The 18532-nt window shown below is 36.5% G+C and overlaps 1 long non-coding RNA gene across 1 annotated transcript in view; it reads left to right on the forward strand.

Annotated features, from left to right (window-relative positions):
- Nucleotides 1–18055, forward strand: part of LOC130581590 (uncharacterized) — a 38978-nt gene extending 20923 nt beyond the window's left edge. The window contains exons 2-3 of the long non-coding RNA XR_008966249.1: nt 10094–10126; nt 17995–18055. This is a non-coding gene — a long non-coding RNA (uncharacterized LOC130581590). The remainder of the gene's footprint in view (nt 1–10093; nt 10127–17994) is intronic.
- Nucleotides 18056–18532: the final 477 nt, after the last annotated feature.

An 18532-nucleotide genomic window follows, 5' to 3' on the forward strand; every position in this document is an offset into this window, starting at 1 on the left:
CATAATGATCAGTAACCCCTTGGAAGGATTGGCATAAAATCCCTCTAAATGCTGAGGCACCTGTGCCTTTCAGTCATTATAGTTTGAATATTTAATAGAAAAAACTCTGCAGGCAGAAAGCATGAACTGAGTTCTGGGAATACTCTTTCTTCATGGAACAAACCAGAWTTCTTTCATTTATTTAACTACATGAGGGGGGATATATGAATGGGTTTTTTTTCCTACTAGAAAGGYATGTGGTTGTAAAATGGCCCTGGAACTTTAATTACAGAGAAACTTTGGTTCAGCAGCCTGTCTGTGAGAGGAGATGGTGGAGAATGAAGTCCTCACATTTATCAGCAGAGATTGGACAGCTTTGCAATCAGCTCTGTTGCYTCTTGCCTTCTCCAGACAAGCAGAGCTGAGGGGTTTTAGGAGACATTTGATTTGTTCATTTATGTGTCCACTGCAACAGGGAAAATGTTTTCAATTTTTTTTCAGTTTTTACATTTACCCGTTAAGATCCATATTTTTGTGATAAAAAGACACCATTTTCATTTACAAAATCTCTTTAATACAAAACACAGTGGATAACATAGAGTGTGGAACAGCTGGAGAAGATTGTGTTGTGTCGGTTGTGCTGGGGGATGATTGCATCACAATTTGGATGATTGTATCACCATTTGGATGATTGTATTACAATTTTAGGTAAATCAGACAGTATGGCTAGCACTAGAATTCTGAAGGAATCACTGAAGAGCTGCAACACTTCCTGGTCTGAGAGTCTATGCTTAGGCTGTTCTAATCATGGGGGAAAAAAATTGAATTTCTTTGAAACAAATACTGAAATGATGGCTCTTTCCAGCTGAGTTGTCCATGAGTTGTTTAATTCCCAATAAGTGAAGACTGGAAGCATCACTTTTATTGACCAATGTATTTTTCTTGTTGGTTCAATGATAATATTACAAACTTCTCTGTTTGGGGGAGAAGATTTGAATTCTCTGAGTCACAAGGGCACCCCAGAATCAGAAAAAAAAAAGAACTGTTCTGCAGCTTTTGGACAAACTAATTTTTTCCTTTCCTACACATAGGCTTAATTGGCTCTTGAAAATTTATTCTATTTGCTAGCGTAGGCCTCTTCCTACAAAAATGCATTTGAATGTGAGCTTAACATGAAAATTATTTTTAAATAATCCCTACATTATATGACATTTATCCCWAATGAACTTCTACTTGATAAGGTAATTTCTRCAGSAGTCAATTAAATGTYAGAGAATCACTGAATCACAGAATGGCTGTGGTKGGRAGGGAYCTCTGKAGATCATCCAGGTCTGACCCCTTTCTCTTGACACCCACCCTTMAAATMTTTGAGTGGGCAATTGTATTTGTAATGCTGAGAACAATGCTTGATATTTAAATTTTCATTTTTATAGTGTRTCTTCATTTTCCCATTTCACGCATGGGGAATAAGGTTAAGGGGAAAAATACCAGGAAGAGTGTAGAGTATATTTCCATTTCCATTTCATGGGGGTTTTTTTCAGTCTGATATGAATTGCAAGATTCTCAGAAATCTCCTCATGTGCTATTTTCTCTTATTAATGTTTCTAAATTAAGCCATATGGGTTTGCTTATGATTTTAGAGCAGCCTAGTGTCAGAACCCAGAGCTGAATTCTTATTCCCTTAGGCCCAGGTCTGTTCCATCCTTTGAATCTTCACTTAAATGATTTTTGTTGTGCACTTTGGGGCAGGGCAATGACAGATAAACAAAAATAGCAGACCAGCAAATATCTTCAGAGTGCTTGGGGAAARGAGGGCTCACGGTGGTGATGGGTCCTGCAAGAGTTTCTGTGATGAGATCCTTTGCACAGCACCCACCCACAGCATCACTGCAGATACTCATTTGTGTGCCAAATGAATTATTAAAAGTGAAATCTGGCCCYACTGATATCAGACAAAGTTCCCTCAGATTTTGTTGGAGCAGTGTGTATCACCCCATGAGTTGTAACCATGCAGAGTGCAGCACTGAAAGGAGAGTGAACCTGGCACTAAAGGTTTGTTTGTGGCTAAAGACACCTGCTTTTACCCTTTTATCATTCCTCTAACACATCAAGCACTGAATCTTATGATCCATTGCTAAAAGCCTTTAAAAATTCCAAACTAACAGGGACAATCTTTGCAGAATTTAGTTTATGATTTAACCAAGTAATGCACTGAGGCAGTGAGAACTATCAGCAGTCTGTCTCACACTGTGTGCTGCTTGGGTTAGGGGAGTTAACAGCAAAGATGGTGTAATCTTACAAGCTGACTAGGGAAAATTACAGAATTCCTTCTGAGTAAACAACATTAGAAATCCTTTTTTTTTTTTTCCCTCCCCATATACTCTTTTGTCCTTATTGAAAAGATTAAGTTAATTACAACCTTGTAGGTTAAATAATTAAACCTGTAGATAACCACCATTTTTTATTGTTAATTAGACATGGAGAGGTGCAATTTTCATAGGATGCAGAGTGCCTAAATTTAGCTGTGGAATATTACATTGATCACACACAAAAAAACATCATTGATCCTCTGGGGAAGGGTTGGACGTCAGTGTGTGCGTTTTGGCTCAGACCACCTTTCACCTATTAAAGGGGGTTCCAGGAGATTTTTATCCTGGCTGCACATAGCAACAAAATGTGATTTGCCATCCTTAACCCTTTGAGCATCCTCAGCATCTTAGCAGGGTGATTCACGCTTACCTGGTTACTTTGCTGTCRCTCTCTGCATTGTATCTGAAATCTTTATCCCAAAAGTGCAGTGTTTTCATCTTCTGCTGCTCTGTCAGTTTTTTTAATGTATGTTATGTATGTTTAAATATTTAGTATACACCGAAGCCACCACAACATGGCTGTAAAAAATSTGTAATAACACGCCTTTCTGCTGTGACAATTACTCCTTTCTTTAAATGACTTGCAACGTTTACAAATAAAACTCTGAAATTAAACCCCTGACACAAAGCAAAATGCTGCATTTTGCTTCACCTTTACCAAAGGCAGTGAGTCTTATTAAAACACTGTGCAGAATATTTTTATTGCTGTGTAGATCTCTGTCATTATGCAGTATGATAATTCTCAGCTCCTTTTCCCAGCAATCACTAATTAAGTGTAACAGACATTCATCCAGACACTCCTGAATTTAAATCCTCATGTTTCTTAATGAGTTGATCAAATATTACACAGCATGTAATAAAAATATGGGACTCATTGAAAATACAAATATATAATTTGTATAATTGTCCAGCTAATAAATTATGTCCAAATATTATGATTGTTTGTGCAAACACTTCGGGATGTGTCCATGCAARTGGTGGAAATAATCCATATGTGCACGTGCAATTAAATATTCTGCACACATAATTGTCCATAAGGATTTTCTGAAGCATGCATGGCACTGCATTCGCAGAATACTTTTGAATCTAGGCACAGGTCTTGCTTAAAATGAACAAAATCTATTTATATTTAAAAAAATGATGATATATAAYTAAATTCTTAGAAGGAAAATTTAGATAAAACAATACCCAGTCCCCCTAGCTTGTCACCCGACTGTAGCACCAGCCTTTCCTGCRTTCTGAAATGATGGAAGGAAGTGATTCTTTCCTCCCCATCCTCTCTTTTTGCTGATGGGAAATTCCTGGCAGCTGAATTGCCTGATATTTGACCTGCTTTAAAACGTRTTGCCTGATTTTGCAGAGTCCAGGAGCTTTCCAGTAGTTCAAACAAGCTTTCAGCAAAGATCTAAACATCCTGCTGCTTAGCTAAAGCAAGGTCTTGATGTTCAATACCACTTAATTTCGCTTCATTCTTCTTCATCTTAAAAAGAATCCACACAAAATCAATATTATTTTTTGGGAGAAAAATGGAAGTAAAATATTGCCAGCTGTGAGAAGCATTCATTTTTCTTCATTTTGTGTGGTATGAGCTGAAATTGTGCTCCTGAATGGCGAGGCCCAGCCAGAGCTCAGTCTCTGCTTTGCTCTGCGCACGATTTACTCGGGTTCAGTTGATATTTTTATTTTCCAACTCCCTGGGCTCGTAAAGGYTGGGGAGACCGCAGAGACAGATTGCTCAGGCACTGAAGGAAGGGAATGTCTTGTGCTGTTCAGCAATAACCTCCCTGCCTGACTGACTGCGAGAGAGGCACCCAGAAGGAGCATCTGCAGGAAACGCCGCCGTGGTGCCTCCAACGCCCTTGGAGCCGCCTCCGCCTTGGCTGGGGACAGGGATGGATCTGCAGGGAGATTTTTTTTTATCAGAGCAGCTCCAGTCTTGTCCCATGGGCTGYTCCTCTGCAGCTGAGTGTGGCAGCAGAGCCCCTGCAGTGTTTCTCCGAGATAAAATCCAGTTGGTGGTCAGTGGGATCACCCCATGGTGTGAAAGGAAAGCACAGTGAAGGGTTTTCCTCTCCTCTGACCTGTGTTGAAATACTAACAAACCTTCACTCATATTTTCTGTCTATATTTTATTTTCTCTACACATATCTTTCTTTCTTCACTCCTATTTTCTGTCTCATTTACTGTGTATCAATGTATGAGCCTGGGCAGAGCAGAACGCACTTTTAGGAAAAGAATGTTTAAACCCAGAGGGATCTTRGCTTTTACATACAACCATGCAAGTGAAACAGCGCAGAAAAACCTCCATGCTGGGATATCACCCTTTCCTTCCTTCTAATTCCCCTCCAAATAACAGTCATCAAAATATTTAGCTACTTACTGTAATATCCTTTACGGTGACGGCTATGCACATATTTCGAAAATTTGATCGTATGATTTATTTTTTTAGATATTGGTGACCATCTCCTGAATCARTTCAGCTTCTTAGGTGATGCAAAATAGATGTGTTCTTTTAAGTRGGAATTTAGTTTAACTGATTAATGTGAAGTAACAGCATAAATTTAAATGGGACCGGAAGTTCCTTCTGCAATTGGACCATCCCAGGAACAAAAATGTCCAGGAAAAAGCAGGCAGAGCTTAAGAATTTAAGAGATGGATCAGGCAAAACAAAAAATACCTTATTTTGACCACTTTCTCTTCTGTAGAGATGAAATGGGTGTCTTGGGAGACTAACAAATCCTCCCCTCTTGCTCTTCAATTCCACCAAAGTTTCCTATGCATGCCAATCCTTGAACATTTTCCACAGTCTTCCCAGTGTTTCATTGTGCATTTCTGGTCTGAGCAAGGCGAAGGATGTAGGAGCTGTTTGAAATAACCAGAGCTGGAGCTGAATGTTGTAACCACCACTTTATGGCCTTAAACTCCCCCTTTTTGCATCTCTCCCCATGAATATTACATTTTATTCTACATAATGGCTGAGTTGCATGGTCAGAGTCTTCAGGGTACCCCATTCAGCCCATCATTGTTTCATGGGAGTATTTTCCTGGGAATTTGGACCTGGAAATCCGTGTTCCCTTATATTACAGAAAGGGCTAAGCTGGTCAGTAAGAAAAACACGACTCATGCTTTAGAGSCAAAGCTCTCCCCTCAATCATCAATAGTATTTTCACGTGAACTGGAAAGCAGCTGTTGGAAGTAAAACTCGGAGYAGAGCAAAAAGGCAGACTAAACATTCACTCCAAGGAGTTGTTTTTTATCTGGAGGATGGGTATACATCCATTATATGTGGCTGCAAAGGCTAAGCTGTCCTTTTTAAAGCACTCCATCTGCGGCGTGTCGAAAATAGCGCTGTCCTGCACATGCTTAAATTTTTGGCAGCAAAGTGACACCTTAATTTCTTTTGCAGTAAATATATAGMTATATTACACAGTGATATGCAGAGCAGATGTTTCTAAAAATGCAAAGAAATTCCAGTCTGTTCATGTTGATGTAGCAGCTTTAGTATTTTCAAAAAAAAAAAAAATAGAGCTGGTTAGGCAATGCAGTCATGGTGCAAACATGAATATTTGAAGAGCCTGCATACAAACACCTTATATCAATGGGTATGGCCATGACACCTACAAACAAAAAGAAAACTTATTCCAGATTTACCTATGGAAAAAAAAAAAAAATAAAGCGTTCCTTTCCAAAGTTTTTGGAGTGAGGGACAATTCTTGTATTCAGAGTTCCAGCATAACAGGCTTGACTCATCCATAGATGACACATCAAGCACAGGGAATTTGAAAAAGGGCTGCTTAACCTCACTAAAAAAAATCATGGTTTTGAGAACAGGAAAGAAGGAAAATTGCTTTCTGATCCTTGACTCCGCTGTGTTCAAAAAGGGTAATGAATGTTCTGATAAAACACACTTCATTGGACAAATAAATCTGGTTCAAGCTGACAATGTTATGTAAAGGGTTGTTCAAGTCTGTTTAAAAATCATCTTGAGGCAGAAAWAAAACCAAACAAACCAGAAGTCCACTATGAGACAAGAAATTAAGTTTGCCAGTGCATTCATGGTTTTTTTTGGTTGCTTCTCTTGTAAAACCTTTTTGGTGACCTCCTCGACTCAACAGACCAACCCAAGAGTATAAAAGTACAGGAAATGAGAAAGGGTATCAAAATCAGGCTTCTAAGCACCCAAATAATCAGGCTTTAAAAAAAAAAAAGAACCAACACCACCACAAAAAATCCCACCAAGGCCCAAATACTACATTCAACCATTCACAGGTGGACAGCCCCAAAAATGACAATTTCTTTTGTCTCACACACCAAATAGAGCAACACGCTACCTTGCATCTCATTCACAGCTTTAAACTAATTACAAGATAACAGCTCTGCCAGCTCAGTGTTGGTTTGATTCAGTTGCTTAAAAGGAAGCATCTCTTGGCATTTGAGATGCAATGGAGGATCTGAGGCAGCTGCATGGGGTTTGGAGATTATGATCTATGGAAACACGTAACTTTCTAGATCAGCAGCTAGAGGCTGGTTTGAATATCACAGGCCTTGTCAAAAAGCACGAGATATCTGTTAAATACATTGAACTTTACATTTTCAATGTTTTAGTKTACCTCAAGCATCTTTTGAAATCAAGGGGTTGGTAAACTTAAGGATTACTTACTTCTTTGAGCCCTTAAACCCCTAAAATGTTTTSATTGTGCATGGTAAGAGTTGCGTACACGAGCTTTTCCCAAGGCTGCCCACGCTGGTTAAAGGTAGTAGAAGTTATTGCAATTGCACAATTTATCTGTTATTAATGATTTATGTACTGCAACCACCTTTTGTCTTGTTTTAAGGGTGATATATGGACAGAACCAATGGCAGAAAAAAGGAACCCATATTTCTCAAATAAATCATGTTGTTCACATCGAGTTTTTCATTCCACTTATTATAAAGGGCTAATTATATGAAGTGACAAAAGATATAAATATTTATGAAAAATTAGGSTTTTGAAAAGCATATCTAATTGGGTAGATAATGTGCAGATTTGCATATCAAAATATAATATAAAACATGAGTATAGAAATTATGCTTAGGAATATCCAGGAAGCCATCCACAGTAAAGACAGTGAGGCAAGCCATTCTGGGAAGCAAGCCTGTCACAGCTAAAAAACATGTCCACAGCCTGCAAGCTTTTTGTGAACAAAGATCTCTGTTTGCTCCAGGTAGAAAAACAAAATGTTTGTTTAATAACCAGGTTTTAAGAACGGAAAGACTGTCAACTCTTAATATTTTAGCAAACGTTCTAAATGCAGCATACAATGCCATCCATTTGGGAGATCTCCTCAACTTAGTGCAGTCTGACAGCACGAAAAAAGGCTYGAAAGTGTTTGCATTTCCTTCACACTTGCTGAGCAAGCTGACAAAACATTAAGCATCACAAGCGTTAACACTATTTGTTTACGATGAAATAGTAGGTTTTGCTGCAAGAGCAGAAAACAGCAGTAGTGAAATATCACATGGTGCAGCTAAAGAAACTCTTGGGAGGCTTGCAGGAAAGCTAACGAGACAGGAATCGTCAGAGGAAAGGTTTSTCAGCCAACTGCTTACTTCTAAATTTGTGATGGTGCGTTTAATATCTCAATTTCCCTTTTGTAAAACCRGGGACTTGCACGTGTCTGCTAAAATGCTCTAATGCTGCTGTCCAAAACATTACTGAGTGTAAGAAAAGGAGTTTAATGCAAAAATTGAGAGTGYTGCTTTCAGTTGTCTGGGTGATATTTCTTCAATGGATCCACGTGGATGGAAACAAAATAGAAAAATGGGAATATCTGCTTTCTACAGAAACAAGGAAGATTAAACTCTTAAATGTCTTTGCAATTCATACAAGAAAAGATGGATTGAGATATTTTTTTTGTGTATGCTAAGAATATCATCCCTAATGTTTTAGTCACCATGCACAAAATTGAACTTTCTGACTATCTCTTTRAAATATTTATTTCTCAACAATGCTCAGCCATTTTGTTGGCTCTCCTCTGTTGTGAAGAACAGAAGGGTGTAATCTGGTAGGAAGATAGCTGGGTTTTATTTAATGTCTATGGTCAAGCAGGGAATTTATCTGAAGGAGTGTTTTCTTGGAATTGTTCCCCTAAAAACCAAAAGCCTCTCAAAATCCCGATATTACATCTACAGGCAATATAAACTTGCTTKAAACTCATTATATTTTCATAGAATAGTCAAAATTACACAGATGTACAGTTGAATATTATGTCTTTTTTAATTGTGTGCCTGGAGATGGATTTTTGGGTACTGACATTTGAAAATGTTGGCCTTTGCATAGAAATTATTCCATGATAAATCTGTTCAACTAACGAAATTTTATGTCCAAATATCTGTCATAGTTAACAGAACCAACATTGATGCTGTGCTTTAAATTCAAGTTATTCCTAATACTTTGTGAGTTTCTTAGCATTTGGATTTTATTTGTCAGKAATCAAGGTGGGTACAAGAGGTTCTTTTTCCAACACTCTTCATCAAAAATAAGTAGAAGTTCTAAAAGTTCCAAGCAATTCTGCAGATGCATTAAATTTCTTGAATAAGGAAGGTTAAATATGGTAGACGAGAACTTAAAGCTTTTTCTCTTGTATAGGTTTAATAGTGATGAAGGGTGTGAGCTATATTCAAATTGAAAAACAATGAAAATATAAAAGATGTCCTGAAGTTGTTTCAGTTTTTCAAATGAAAATTCTAAACTTTTGAGATACTTTTATTTACTTCTATTTTTCTCTTCACACCTCACTTGTTTTTTCTTCTTTCAGTGAGAGGGTTTTAAGGCTGGAAAAGTGGGAATGGAAACATCGAGCAGAGGAAAACAGGTTGGTTCATTTTTATTTGTTTTATTAAATTAACTGCTGATGAAACCACTTGCAAAATCTCTATTTTGCAAAATATACCATTGAAAAGCATATTTTTCATACTTTCACTTCAACTATTTAACTTCAGTACAACTGCAGTGTCAATATTGGAAAACAGCATCGCAAAACTCATATATTGATATCGTTGAGCATGAAGGAAGGCACACATGACCTGGGAGGGCAAGGAACAGCAGGTATAAACTGAAATATGAGATGTCCAAACTTTGGTTCAGGGAAAGCCTTTTTTCATCTCAGAGCACTGGAATAGTGGAACAGGTCCAAAAGTATTCTACACTCTCCAGCTTAAGAGGTGTTTCAAGACATGACTTGTCCAAGTCTGGAGCAACTGTGTCGATTTTTTGCGTAACTTTCAAAATTTGTAACTTCCAAAAAGGGTTATTCCATATTTTAAACATCCTACTTCAAGCTTTTGCTGTCTGAATATCCACAATCCTTGTAAGACTTTTTTTTTCTCCCAAATTATCAAGAAATACACAACTTAAGAGTGCGTATACCCAAGAATTGAAAACGGAATGGAAATGACTGCTGTCCTCAAAACCGGAATTTTTAGCAGGTCCTAGAGCACAGATGTGCTTCAGTAAAAGGCTGAATCTCTGAACCTGCGCTCTGGCATGGGACTTTGGCACTTTCCTAAGTTACACAGGGACAGTAAATAATCTAAAGGAAAATTTTAGCTAAGGGATGGTCCACTGGTTCCTTTTGTTGTCAATAAGGAATCCTGATAAACYCAGTCTTTATGATTATGCCTCAAGYCTCTACCTCCRAAATTCTTGTTATTAACACCCACAAGGCCCTTCTCACTTTGATCTCCATTCTTTGTTTTCTTTGTAGACCAAGCTGAACGTGGAATGGCACCATATGAAGGTAAAAATGCAATTACACAGATTTAAATAGTTTACATTGAACTGACAAGTTTGAGTTGACACTTCATGAATATTTGATGGTGATAAATTATGTCAGATTRATACAACTCAGGTGTCAGAGTTGCAAAAAAACCTGATTTTTAACTCTCTGTGGAAAAAAAACATTGATTGATTTTTGGCCACCTATTCAACTGACTCCTAATGAAATGCAGAGATATTTTCAATGAATCCAAGAAGAAACTTCCTGAARCACAATATATTAAAATGATATGTGACTGTAAACAATTCTGTTTTCAGAGATAAAGTAATAATTTTGGCTGTCACAGCCATGAAATGTCTCTGTGACTTTGTGTATGAGGGTTAAGATCAGCAAAAAAAGTTTCGTCCCTAAACTTTGACAAATCCTTGTACTTGTGGTGTTCTGTAAACGAAACTCCTGCAGGAGATACATTCAAGACAGTTGTTGAMTTCATGCCAGCATTTTTAATCTGTTTCTTCTCTGAACTTTTTGAAGAGTTGTTGCAGTTATTTTCTTTTAAATGAGAAGGGGATCCCATATTTAATTTCCTCCTGTCTACAGATCAATAATTTGATATTCTTCTTGACATAAGGTAGGGTGGATTTTTTTATGCCTCCCACACTTAATTTTAAGTCACTTTCATTGTAATAAAAGAAAATTTAAAAGCATAAACCAGTGCATTTTGAACATAAAATATATGAAAAATGTTATTAAATGGTTAACCACCTCTTCTGATCAAACATAGAAGTGCTCAAATTGAAGGTGAAATTGAACTCATTAAATTTTTTTCATATTGCAAAGTTCATTTCTGTATCCCAAAACCAAMGTAAGCCACCTACACTTGTATGTGCTTGTATAGCCCTACACAACATTAAAAATAGAGAAAATTTTATTATCCAGGTATTTGTTATGGAAATGTAGATTYGATTATTATCTTTTGGGTTTCTATATCCTGTGGGAAATATCCTTTTCATTTTCTGATAGATGGGAGAATTATATTAATAGAAATAAGACTTAGCCAAGTTATTAAAATTCTCTGAATCTTAAGTTAGGCCTAGAAGTAATGCAGCAAGGCCTCTTTCCATTTTCAGTCCACAGCAATTCCCCAAAACTTTGATGTAGAGCAAAATATTTACCTGGTGAGCGGGGGAAAAGATGTGGGTTAAACATTCTATTCAAATACATTGAACTCTTTATTTGTGTTTGAAATATTTTGTTATTTCTAAAAGGAAATATTGGTCTTTGGTAGTTTGAGGTTTTTCCTTCCAGTTACTCCTATTTTTAAAGCCCCATTATATTTAATATTTACTGTTACAGATATCTTACTCAGGTTTGCTCCAATTTTAGTTAATTCAGAAATTTCACTAGGAAGATGTGAACTGGATGCAGTTTTCCCCTAAACATCTCCTAATATTAACAAAGGAAAAGAAAAAAACACTGAAGAAATCAAGTTTTCATCATCAGAGGTGTAGAACACACATCTTATTTTTAATTTTATTGCTGCTGAAGCTGTACCCATCAACAAGTGAGGCTTTTTTTTTCTTGAGCATTGCCTAAATTTTTGATTTTTATAATCTGCTGAGTCCTAGAAATTAAAAGTCACCAGGGCCTTCTTTACTCTGGGTGTTTGTGTGATGTTTGGTAGCTTGGAACAAGAAAACTTCACTTCTTTCTTTCTTTCATGATTCATTTTTTCTTTCCTCATTACATTTACTCATATGTAAATGAGTATCTTTYAATTTCACCTACATTCATGTATCAAAAGTCACTATGAAGAATTGTATTTCCCTTTTTTTCCTGTAGCCTATAACTCCATTAATCCYTGAAATGTTTTTTAAATCACCTTACTAGCAATGCTTTCAAATGATATTTGATCTCTTGCTGGAGAACTATTAAAAAATTACAAGTKTAATTTTCCACAATTGAAATTTGTTGTCCTTAGTCACAGCCTTCAATCTGCTGCTGCTMTGTCAGAAATGATAATTTTAATGCAGCAAGACACCCTGGAAATCCTGCTTTGTTGGAGTTTTCTCCCTTTTTGAGGAGCCAGCTCTGCTAAATTCCTTGTCCAAGATATTTAAGATGGAAATAATGGTTCTGGTCCCYCTCAGCCTTCAATTGAAGCTTTCATTTGAATATTAGAAAGATCAAAACATTGTCAGATATGTAATTTTATGGAACTTCAAAGATCATATTAGTTCCATGATAAGAGTATTTTGACCACAGGATAGGATTTGTATTAAATAAATTGACCATTTTCTATTTAATTAAATTAAGGGGATTTTAACTTCTGTATAACCTCTATTCAGCAAACTGATCAATTCTTAATTTAATACATTTAAAATTTATTTTTTTAAATAGTATTAGTCAATTCATTCATTCATTCCTTTGTAAGGCAAAGTAAAAAATTACTACTACCCCTAGCAGAATATACAATAAAAAAGTCTAGAATTCTGGTGATATGTGTTACTTTTGAGATGATTTTTTCTTTCTTTTTTCTAGTATGTCAAATATATCCTCATAGCAGTCCTTTTTGGGGACCTCAATTTTAATTTATTATAATTATCTRCATCTTCTTTGCTGCAGTGATATCRTAYAYAGGCATGTTATTTTTAGGAGATTTTGTCCTTAAATCAAATCTGATGCCTGCTCCCTTTATGACCCCTCTTTGAGATCTTTTTTTTCAGCAGCACCAGTCATTCTGCAGTCTGTTGTTCATGTGCTGATATTTAGCAAAGAAATATGAGCAATACCTCCTCTGAATGCATAAAAGAGTCTTTCCTCAAGCTATATATTGATACATTAAAAAACCCCTAACTAGATTCTCTGAATTTAACTATTTTCCCTGAGTGAAAGCTAAATGTGCTCAATTTATTTGCATCTTAAATATATTTTAAGTTGTAAAAAAATACATTTTGTCTTTGTTTAAATTTATGAGGGTCTTTTTTTTCTTGGGGAAGTAGGGTATTTCYTATTCCACTTAATCAGAAAATTACAATTCACCCTTTTCAGCAGCATTCCACGAAATCTTACTGCTCTGAGAACAATGCTGGAGTCCTTCAAAACGGTGATGCACACAAAGCAGCTTTATTTCCCTCTGTGGAGTTAATTAAGTTCTTAATTATACATGTGCTCAAGGACTTTGCAAGTATMTGTACAAATCATACTGGTACTGTAGAATCTCAAATAAAGGTTTTCTTTCTACAGTTTCAGCCTTGTTTTCCCACCTCCTAAACTTTACTGTGAGAACTGGCAAAGATTTTTTTATGAGAAATTTAAGGAAGTCGATGAACATGCCCTGTCACGACCACAGTTAGTAAAATCCCAAATTACAGTGGTTGTAATTATGCAACAAAGTGGAAATGTGAATGGAAATTCACATCACGGGTCTGCCATTTGTGGGGTGGTGGCAATCATAAGGAAGGCAGTGGCACAGGTAGCTYAACTTTACTGATTCTTCCTTTTAATTTGCTTATTTGCGCTTCTCTCCTAAAGCTTTTTAAGTAAAATAATTTCTTAAAGTATTTTTAACTTGAGATGAGTTGCCTGAAGCTGACATTGTTGAAGATGAAACGTTTCAGCCATACCTGGGAGCAGATATTGGCTCGATAAACCTGATGAYTTCTTCTTAAAATAAAATAGAGTCCTCCTGGACATTTTATTGACATCAGCTCCATGCTCAGGAACAAAGATTAAAAATTAATTAAAAGGCTCTGAAGTCCTTATTCAGCATTTTTTGACGTGGGTTTTTGAAAGCGATTTTCATGAGGAAGTCTGCACAGCACTGAAATGGTACAGTAATAAAATTCAGAGGCTAATGAGGACTTTTCTCTGAAAATATAATAGGTAATAGTTCATTTTAATAACAATTARTTTCAATATTAAATTGAAAGAGGGTGTCATGAGACAGTAACAAGCTGTGAGCTTCACTTCCACAACAAAAATCTGTAAATTGAAGAATAGCAATTTAATTTAATTTTAATTAATTTTCATTTAATTAAGTTAAATACTTACAAAATAATCGTCTTGGTGGAACAGTAAATGTGAATTAGCATTGCATCATGCTCAGTCATATAGAGTATAGATATGGTATATGTATAGAGAGAGAGAGAGAGAGAGACAGAGAAGCAAGACAGATTTTTTTTAATGTTTAATGATTTTGCCTAAGTACCACACTACTATGAGAAATAGGGAAATGAAGGAATCTGCATTTCTAATATTACCAAGAAAAGAAAAAAATCCGTGCAAGAATCATCTCCCACTAAACCATTATGAGAAATGTGTTTTGTCCTCTGAAGCACTGCCCCAAATAAGTGACAGGGGTGAATGGTCTTCCATCTTTCTTCCATCGCAACATATATTAAAAAAAAAAAAAATTCATCCAGAAAATAAATGAGTTTTGCACATACAATATTCCACACTGGCTTAAAAATGGTAGCTGAGAGCAGGATCTGTGATAGTGAGTGAAGTTTCACTTCTCATGGTGTGTTTCATATTTCTGTCAGCATCACTATGGAAATATGACTTTCAGAAGCAACCAAAAATACTTGCTCTTTTAGTGAGTAACAATTTAAAGCATAGCTATATATAGGACAAACAGGTCCTTAAAAAAAAGAAAGAAAAGAAAAGAAAAAAAAAAGTAAAGCTCATATTACATGTGCTAGGTGATAGTATGTGCCAGAAAGGAGAGCAGAGATAATTTTCATTTCAATTCACTACCTTTGGGATCAGCTGAGGACCTGAGTTAAAGCCATGTTTTTAACAGTGACCAGAATGWTTTATTTTTAAAGATAGTGTGCTAGTGTAACATACAATAGGTGCATAAAAGATGTATGCTGAAAYATGGTGGATATCAGTGATTTCAGGAGCAGTGGAGTGGATAAATATCTTTGTGGGGTTTTACCCACAAAGGCCTTGGGGTCCATCRTTTTAGCACCAGTTGGCTGAGTCCTTCAGGTTTCTATAGAAACCTTTTGTGTGAGACTTTAAATAGAGGCTCTGCATGCACCAAAAAAGTAAGAATTCTCTGGTGGCTTTGGTTACAGGGTCCTTCTTTCACCCAAAAGTCARCTCTGAGAAGTCAAACCTTTTCTCACCCAGAAGTCAACTCTGATAATATTGAGAAGAACAGGGATACTCTGGAAGGAACAATAACAAATTTATGAGCATATATCATAATTTTGTGATCTTAGTTGATGTTTTATATGAGCTGTCCAAAGMATATAATCCTCCCAGTTTCTATGCCTTCTATTTAATAATATATGAATATTAATTCATAAATTCTTTACATGATTATTTCTTATCATTCTGAATACTCACTAATTAATGCCTTCTATAAAAGATCAACATTACTGGTRGAATTATGACCATGAGACAAATTCTGCCACCAACTGGGAGGTTGAGACTCACAGTGAAGACAGCACTCTTGTTTTTTAAATGGAATCACAGCATCACAAAATCCAGAGCTGGAAGGATTCCATCAGAACCATCGAGTTCTGGCCCTGCAGAGAACACCCCAAAAACCACACCATGTGCCTGAGAGCATTGCCCAAATTCTGTTGAGTTACAATAGTTAATTTGTATGCCATCTTTTGTTCAAAATTATTKTTTTCAGCTCCATGATTTAGATGTTTCTGTCTCCGTATGACTGTTCTTCCTTTTCCAGGTTTCTCTCAGTAAAATTTTGGCCTTAATGTGGCATTTRCCAAATTGCTTGTGCATTCTTTGAGTGATCTTTCTCTTGTTTGTGTAAGCTGAGCACCACTCAGGTAGAAGAATATATCTGTGTATTAGGAAATGCCTCAGCTCCAGAAAAATGGATTAACTGGCTCCTCCACGTGGTGTTCCCTTTTGGGAGCTGATTACCCAGATGGGGGATGGATGGCCCCAGTTTTAAAGCAGGATTTCATCCCATTTCACAAGAAAACCCTGAGCAAACAGTTCTGATTACAGCTCTGATGGGTTCTTTGCTACCACAAYAGCCACTTCCCAGAAAACTGATTTCCTTTTGGTGAAGTCCCATGTGGCGTATTTTAGATGAATCCACAGAACGAGGTTCAGTGCTCAGAATAAAACCWTACCAGCAATAGTTGCTTTCTRTTTAAGCTCCTTTGGACTTGTTTAAGTATTTTTTTAAAAACTTCATATTTTCCTTTTCAACATCAGCGGAATGTTTGTGCCTCTAAATTTTCAGGATTTGTTTAAAAGGTACATGCAGAGAGGGGAAATTTTTGTCTGTTTTGCCTTCAGGACACAACTCACAATGACTGAAAAAAAAATCAAGCTTTGAAACAGCTTTAGATATGYCTAAAACAGGTGCTTTGGCCTATGAGAGAGAAGTACAAGAAATTCTAAAGAGGTCTAGAGCCCTCCCCAGTGCTAAGAATTTGTCTGTCACTCATATTTTCTAATTAGTGAGTATTATATTCCCAGTGAACCCTAAGTGAGTTATGAAGCAGTTCTCTGCAGATTTGGAGTACAATACATGAGATCCAGGTAATTACAAGCTTTCCACACATGTCAAACACAAGCCTGACAGCGAGGGCTCCACAAATAACAAACCTTAGGCCTTGAAGGACGTTTTTCATTACAGCTCTCTCCACACAGAGCCATATTCCAGGGTGTTTTCTGTATTTTTTATGACACAGATCAACTTCCTGCAGTCACTAGAGAGAGTAGACCGGATATGACTCAGATCATCACATATTCCTTCYAAAAATGGTGTTAATAGTTCATATAAGAATAATGCAGACTGCAGCTTTTAACTGAGTTGCCTTTGCAGTGCCAAGTTTTTTTTCTTGTGCTGTAGACTTTCTTTAATTTTTTTTTAAACTGTAATGGTCTATTTGCTACCTACTGACTTTGCATCTATTGAGATGATTCAGGATAATATTTTATTTATTGCTAATTGCCTTGTGATTTGCAATACTGTGTAATTCATAAAAAGAATAATCTTATCACTGTGACCTGAACAACTTTGTCTGGCAGGGAAAGAAGCACATGCATGAGCACAGTTAAGGAACTAATTTTTAAGTAGATTGTTTTGTTACCTGCATCCTGTTGAATTTACTTTTTGGGAAAGAGAGAAATGGAGTTTGTTTCAAACTATTGTTTAAATTCTGTTAAAGCTTCTTTATTAGTAGTGTTTTTGGGAGAGATAACTATGTTTCAAACTGGATACAGAGATGGGCCCAGCACTAAAGGTGTCTAATATATGCGTCTCTGGGATGATTCATCATTCCAAACCCTGCTAAAGAGCAGAAAATTATCCTATATTCCTCAGAAAGGTTATTTTCCAAACATGCAGGTATTGCATGACCGCTGGCAAAGGTGACGATGTAAACAACATAATAATACAACAGCTCAGATCACAAAGCCATGAGAATAAATAAAAGTTCAATTAATGAGATCTCAACCTATGCATCACTTAAAAATTGCATAAGCAGCTGGCCTATAACAAGGCACACTTTTAATCAATTTAATGAGTYGACAGTTGAGCAGTGTTCATGACTCAGAAGAGCCTTTCCCTACAGCACAGCTTCCTCACAACACCTCATGTATCATCCATTAAACTAATACCAGCAGCACTATGGAAAGCATGAGGATGTACAGGATGAGAGGTTTGGAAATTGTAACCACGGACAATTCTGGAAAGCCCAGCTTTGTATCAAGTCCTTGAAGAGCAATTATTTAGGATGGTCCTTATAAAAAACCAACTCTGTATCTCCACCCTTTCTTTCAGGATTGCGTGTAGCTTCAAGTTTCTTTCTATGGAATGCTAATCTTGTCACACCTTGTTTGAAACATGAGAATTTTGAAAATATTAATTCACAAGCTTTTTTTAAACCAAGTTCAATATTGACACAAATTAGCAAAACCATCAGAAATCTGAGACAGGATCTACCCCAGTAAAGAAGACTGAACTGAAAGAAGCAACAATGATAGCACCACCAACACGAAGAAAGCTTCCCTGGAGGATGATAATGTTTGAAGAAATGTATTAAATTATTTCTGTTGAATTCAGATTTATTTAATTCTTTTGAATGCCGCCTTGTGCTTTCTCCYGCTTCTGATAAGAGTCTAAATATTGAAGTCGTCATAAAGAGTCTTATCACATGGTTAGAATTCCAAAGGGAGGGCTCAGTTATAGTGTCTTTAAGCTTWAAAGAGTTTGCAGAACCCTCACCTGAGTGCTGAAATAAAGCTGTTTATCGTTAGTACTTCTACAGTGAACAGGTTGACGTTTGATTTTTCAATAACCAATATTTAACGTTAAATTGTCTTAGATACAATCCTGTTTTTAAACCATTCAGTTTCCAAGCTGTTGCGGTTTGGAATGCTGGCTTAAAGCCAGGCACCCACAATACCTGCTCATTCGCTCTCCCCCAC

The sequence above is a fragment of the Malurus melanocephalus genome, unplaced genomic scaffold (assembly GCF_030028575.1).
Source record: "Malurus melanocephalus ecotype Western Australia unplaced genomic scaffold, MMel_1.1 scaffold_423, whole genome shotgun sequence".
NCBI classification, from domain to species: domain Eukaryota; kingdom Metazoa; phylum Chordata; class Aves; order Passeriformes; family Maluridae; genus Malurus; species Malurus melanocephalus.